The 6,648-nt window shown below is 42.1% G+C and overlaps 1 protein-coding gene and 1 long non-coding RNA gene across 2 annotated transcripts in view; both read right to left on the bottom strand.

The window, feature by feature from the left end:
- The window catches only part of LOC109518661 (RNA-binding protein Musashi homolog 2-like), a 43,516-nt gene that overhangs the window by 28,159 nt on the left and 8,709 nt on the right, over positions 1-6,648 (bottom strand). The gene's annotated exons all lie outside the window — the stretch shown is intronic.
- Positions 1-6,648, bottom strand: part of LOC109518664 (uncharacterized) — a 12,911-nt gene that overhangs the window by 4,163 nt on the left and 2,100 nt on the right. The window contains exon 2 of the long non-coding RNA XR_002168806.1: positions 4,328-4,331. This is a non-coding gene — a long non-coding RNA (uncharacterized LOC109518664). The remainder of the gene's footprint in view (positions 1-4,327; positions 4,332-6,648) is intronic.

A 6,648-nucleotide genomic window follows, 5' to 3' on the forward strand; every position in this document is an offset into this window, starting at 1 on the left:
TGCCTTCACCATAAGATCGGTGATTGGCTCATTTCGCTGTCAATCAAAAAGAAATTCAGCCTCAGACAGATCATCCAATCATCATGAAGAAAAGCTGAGCTTCCTGGCCAGTCTATAAACGCCCACTGTCCATAGACTCCCAGAGATGCTGAGCGTCCAATGGGCGGGACAAAACCAGCATTTATCCAATGACTCATCTCATTTCAATGCATTGGGACAACCTACACTGAACTCTGTAGACACCCAGCGTCCGCGCGGTCGATGCTCAGCGTCCACACAGCACAGTGAAGCTGCGGGAATGAATGAGAAGAGAGTCGCGTCGTAACCAGTAATAAGAAGCTGATTCGGAATAAAAGCTGAGCGCGTTGTAGCGCATATTTAGTCAAAAACATGTCCACACAATTGTACGTACACACGGATCCCTTACTTTTTGACATTTTAGGGGAAGCTGACCTTCCCTTGCAGTCTTAGAGCAATCGCCTCTGCATTGTAAATATAGTTCAGTATTGTATAATAACTGCAAAAAATAAAGCTGACAATCAAGTACAGACTACAACTTTATTGTTTCACATACAGCACATTTGAAATGTCTTCCCTCTCACATTTTTTTGCTTTTTTTTTTTTTTTTTTTTTTAAATAAATCCTACTTCACGGATTTCAATTATCACGGGTTCTTTTTGGAACGTAAGCCCCGCTGTATGCTGTGTATATATATACCGGTATATGTATACACACACACACACACACACACACACACACACACACACACACACACACACACTTGTTAATCCCTCGTTTTTTGCGGTTAATTGGTACCGGACCCACCTAAGAATTTCTCTCCGACAGAATGAACTACGCTCGTACTGCAGTAACAAGCAGGTACGAAACACAAAGACAAGACATATAAGTGTCAAAAGACTTTCCATCATGCAAGGGTACCGTTATGCTGTAATACCACCCAATGACAGCTGCGCGACAACGTGGAGGGTCATCGAGCTGAGATAAAGTGATCAGTGGTGCTGTACTTAGAACGCTGATGATGTGGTTGTGCAGCTGATGCAGATAATTCTTGCACCACTTTTAAGTGACCGGTAGTAGTAAGTGTAATGCAACTTTGGATGTGCAAATATGCAGAAAGTCCTTGCGTGCTTCAAAGTAACTAATGATGTGGAATATTGATCAACAACAGTTGTTCAAGTATGAAGAGAGCTGAAGTTACAATGTAGTTACAGTGTTCGACAGGGATGGGAACACGGTGGTGACGTCCGCCTCATAGGGTTTGATTCCGGCACCTGCCTTCGTGTATGGAGTTTGTATGTTTCCCCGCTTCCTGCGCGGGCTTTCTCCGGGTACTCCAGTTTCCTCCCACATTCCCAAAACATGCATGGCAGGTTAATGGAACACTATATCACAGGTATCAAAGTCAAGGCCTGGGGGCCAGATCCAGCCTGCTACATCATTTTATGTGGCCCGCGAAAGAAAATCATGTGTGTCAACTTGCATGATTCTTGCTAAAATCTGGACTGAAATGTCAAATTGTCATGTGTAATAAATGATGTTGAGATTTTGCAATAATTCTGTTACCCTGTTTACACTAACTTCAACAATAACGGAACAAACAACTAACCAAAAGATGTTTTTAAGACATGTTACCAGGAAGCAGAGACAGCTCCGATGAAGGCTGAAGAGACAGCTGAAACTGTCAGCCAGGTAAGAGTTGAAGAGAAACTTTACCAAAAAAGACCACTGTATGGAAAAAAAGAACGTTTAAACCTAATTTAACAAACAAATACTTGACTTGAGTGATTTCAAAACTAGTAATCCATCAATTGGTTGTGTACAAGTTCTGTGAAGTGATGATTAAACATTTATTCGGTTTCACTGTCGTAACGGCCCACCGAGGGAAAACATAACTCCAAAGTGGCCCTTGAGAAAAATGAGTTTGTCTATTGGGGTGTTCACACGACAACTTTTACACCGGTGTAGCCCTGGGGCTACCCCCCGTAGAGCGTTCACACGTACAAACTTATTCCGGTGTAGCCCCTGAAAAAAGTTTAAACAAAGCAAATTTAACCCTGCTCAGGAGGTGGTTTAAAAATTTACTCCAGAGTAAATGCTAGTTTGCGGGGCAGCACCGGTATAAAATGGGACGTGTGAACGCTACAGGGGTAGACTCACTTTGCGTGAGAAGAGTTGATTACATACGGGTGGAATGCGTTGGTTTCGTGCTCTGTTGTTCTCCCGTCATCTTTCCTTTCTCTCTCTCATCCTTTTATGGTGTCTGATTAGACCGCGTTGATTTGTCTGGAGAAGTATAAACCATGGTTTTTCGATATGTCACAAACAACCCGGGGAAAAGGAAGTACACTTTACTCATTTGCCTGTTTTATTTCCGTATTATTATATCGTATTGCACGGCCGCAGAAACTGCTGTGTGAACCCAAGTGGGGCTGCACCATGGTTAACACTCTTCTCTTTAGTAAGCAGCTTTATACGTGTGAACGCTCCACAAAATTTACACCGGTGTAGAATATATCACAACATAATACATCGGTGCAGCACCAATGGAAATGTGTGCCGTGTGAACACCGCTTATGTGTGCCCTGCAATTGACTGACAACCAGTTCAGGATGTACCCGCTGCCTGAAATCAGCTGGGTTAGGCTCCAGCATTCCACCAATGGTCCAAAGAGTTGCCTTATCTAGTGATACAATCAACGTGCTGCTTATATTATGTGGCACATTACACGCACACACACACACACACACACACACACACACACACACACACACACACACACACACACACACAAATAAATACCTCTTGTGCCCATGTTGACAACTTCACTTCTGTGAAGCTTGAAAATCGCAGATCTTGACCCATTTTGGCTGTAAAGTCATGGCTGTAGAAACTCAACGTGGCAGTTATATTTTGTAAATGTTCCAGATTGTTATGTCAGAATGGCTTGCTTAGTTACACATGTTCAGAAATAAGCAACTACAAAAAAAGATTTGGTTGCTTCATTTCACAGTTTTTGAATGATAATGCACTCAAACGACCAGCTACTTGCATGCAAGAAATTAAAAATGACACTATTTCCTATGTCCCTTTTAGAGGTTCAGCACTCAAACTGAGTATTTCATCAGCCTTGAAAACATTGTTTTCCCCAGTTCTTTCTTGTTGTCACATTAATATCTCAAAATTGCATTAACGTTTGCAAAACAAATTTTTAAGTCTTTGGCTTTTAATGAATTTATTTTAAAAGGTGTTGTCTGCTTTTCTGAGATCTGTAGAATTATCGTTTCGATTCAATCATGCTTGCTTGCTTTGTTTTTCTGCTTTGCGCCCGTGGCTAACTTAACTTCCTGTTCACAATGGGCAGTGCAAACGCTCGCTGGCGTAGCGTTTAAACAACATGGGCAAAAGTTATAAAGTTAAGACTTGCAAGTGCAGTGGTGTCCATGCTTATATTTTTAGACACGGTAAAAGCAGAAGGCGGGCACATCAAAACAAAAGATTGCATTGTACTGTACTACCTTCAAATTCCCAAACACACACAAGCAATTTGCAATGCCTGCCGTCGAGGCTAATGGTTTATTTCACACAGTTATTTTTGAAAGCACTGAGACCTGGCAAAGATCCAATTGTTGCCACTATCCACTCTTTCCCCCCAAAATAGATAGCTCACTGTGTGCAGATTCTGGGAGAAAATACAGGCTTGTTTACTCCGCTATTGAAAGTGCATCAGCCTGGCAACCTCTCTGCTCTGTGCGCAACATCACAGGCAGTACAACTCCAGAACATCAGGCATCAGGGGGAATCTGTCAAAAGAAGAAATGGTGTGCTGCGCTCTCAAATTCCAAGCAAAATGACGAGCAATGTAGAGCAGCCGTGGGCAACAAGATGCAAATTACATCATGGAGACAACAGTCTCTGATCCAGACTCAGTTCCCATTCAGTGAGGTGTGTGAATATGAACAGTTGTCTGGCTCTGTACACAATGTGAGATTGAGACAGGCAGCGAAACACTAAACAGTTTCAGCGGCAGAGAAAACTGGATGGTTGAGATGCGTTGTTCTTGAAACTGAAGCACAGTTCAAGTAAAAGTGACATCATTATGAAATATGTATTGAAGGAAAAGCAATTTTAAAGAAACATAACATTCTTAACTATCATTAAAAAAAAAAAAAAAACCCTTAACTACTGACATGAGATGTGATGTTGGATATGATGCATACAACACATGGCCCAAAAGAAGACAGTCATTACAAGATGAGAGGGAGGAACGAAAGGGATAGCATTTGTGGGTTGAGGCTGAAGAGAGAACATTTCTTCTGACAGAACGTGACCTTTGGTGATTTCCGCGAAGCATATGAAGAACCTACAGGCTCATTCTGCATCACCGACAAACATATCCACGTGAAAGAGAACAGCTCAAAAATGAAGATGTGATTACTTGGTGTAAAAATGGTAAATGACAAGGTCAGCCAGAAAAAAAGTCGTGTAAAAGTCAATTTCTTGTGCTAATATTGAATACCAGAAAAATGGGTACGCTGACAAAAAGCTACTAACACCGCTAAATACTGGATTTACCGTCAAGGGGTTCGGAGTGTGTGTGAGGAGGGAGCGTGGGGGGAATGGGCAATCTAAATGAACAGGCAATTTTCTGGTAGGCCAGGCTGCTATCGACTGCTCGGGGAAGGCACATTAATTTCTTACGGCCCGCAGATCTATTTTAAAATCAGCAAATGAAGAAGTGCCTTCGCCACATTTAGATCTATTATCATCTTAGCGTCTGAATGTACAACGAACACATTAATTGGGACTGGCAGGTCGTATCAGAAGTGGGCACTTTCCAAAATATAATAACATCATGTTATTTTAAACGTGCTTCCGTCATCGCTTCAGGCTGTATTTTCTTTCTTTCTTTTTTTTTTTCCTGAGAAAAACCAAGCCTGCCGTGCGATTGGCTGGCAACCGGTTCAGGGTGTCCCCCGCCCACTGCCGAAGACAGCTGGAATAGGCTCCAGCACCCCCCGCGACCCTAGTGAGGATAAAGTGGTTTGGAAAATGAATGAATTAATGAATGAAAAACCAAGGCTGAACATGAGAGGTCGTCATCCCCAAAATTTTCATACCCTCATTGTGGGTAGGGCTGCAAAGATTAGTTGACTAGTCATGACAATGTCGACAATTAATTTAATTGTTGACTCAACTCAAGTAAGCTCAACGGTATTTATAGAGCACTTTAAAACAACCACCTCTGTAGATAAAGTTTTGTACATAGAGCAAAAATAAGTCATAGAACAGTAGCAGTATCTGTCATCTGGGTCATCTGTTTTTCTTTTCAATTTAAAATGTCTTACCCTAACCAGAATTGGGTGTCACATTGTAGCCAAAGGTACAATCCTGGCTGGTCAATGTGCCAAAAGGAGCAAAGTAAACCCTTGTCATGAAAGTAAATCCTTGTTGTTGTCACATTTTGCATGATGGTGGAGGACCCCAAAAAGCAGGCAGGAGGGAGGAACAGCTTGTACTTGGCGAGTTGTATTGATGAAAACACAGAGAAAACTAAATCCTAAACAAACAAAGTCCTGAAAACAAAAAGAAACCAAAGTAGCAAACCAAAAAGCATGACTGAAGCAAAAAACTATCAGTAACAGAAACATGACCAAAAACATGACAGGAACAAACATGACAGCAACAAACAAACAATGACACAACACTGAGTGGTCGTGCCGGGAGTCCTTAATAAAGGCCAAATGTGAAGTAAAATTGGCCAACCATGTTTTTGAGTAATATCAATGGCTGAGCAATTATAAGCATATTTCCGTTGTTTTTTTTAACGCAACCCTTCCAGATTCTTTGTTTAACCCATAGCAACGCCCTTGACAACAAAAATGCTTTTCTTCGGCAATCTTCGGAAATGACGTCACATGGAGAACGGTGAGGGAAGTCCTTCCATTGAACAGCATTGTTGCATTGCTTGTTGGTAAGATGCCATGGCGGTGTGTGGCGATGTATTGTTCGCAATCGACAGAAAAGTTGTACCAGTGGCCGAAGGATAGCAGGGCACTTAAATGGACATCTTTTATTTGCACGAAGCGAATGAATTTCACGCCATCATCGACGAGTGTTCTCTGCCATCTCCACTTCAAAGATGACTGCTTTCTCAACCAGTCTGCTAATGATCAAGGATTTGCAAAAACGTAAGCGTGATTTTTGGATAGATGATGATGATTTTGTCAAAGCATAGCTGCCAACTCTTGTGGAATGAACAATAGCATAGCTGCTAGGTCCTATTTAGCTGACAGAACCTTTTGTGTCAGCCTTGGCTGCTCTGAGTCACGCACTGCTCCCCTGTCATGTGGTGTTCTACAGGGCTCAATTCTGGGGCCTCTGCTGTTCTCGCTGTATCTGCTCCCATTGGGTTCCATCTTAAGGAAACATGGTATTCCCTTCCACTGCTATGCAGATGACTGCCAGATCTATGTCCCACTGAGCAAAAAAGACACCTTCTCATTAAGGCCACTTCTATCCTGCCTAGAAGAAATCAAAACCTGGATGGCACAAAATTTCTTGACTTTCAATGAAAAGAAGACAGAGGTGACACTGTTTGGTCCCAGTGGCCCTTGTACATCCCATCCT

The sequence above is a fragment of the Hippocampus comes genome, unplaced genomic scaffold (assembly GCF_001891065.2).
Source record: "Hippocampus comes isolate QL1 unplaced genomic scaffold, H_comes_QL1_v1.1 scaffold200, whole genome shotgun sequence".
Classification (NCBI taxonomy): Eukaryota; Metazoa; Chordata; class Actinopteri; order Syngnathiformes; family Syngnathidae; genus Hippocampus; species Hippocampus comes.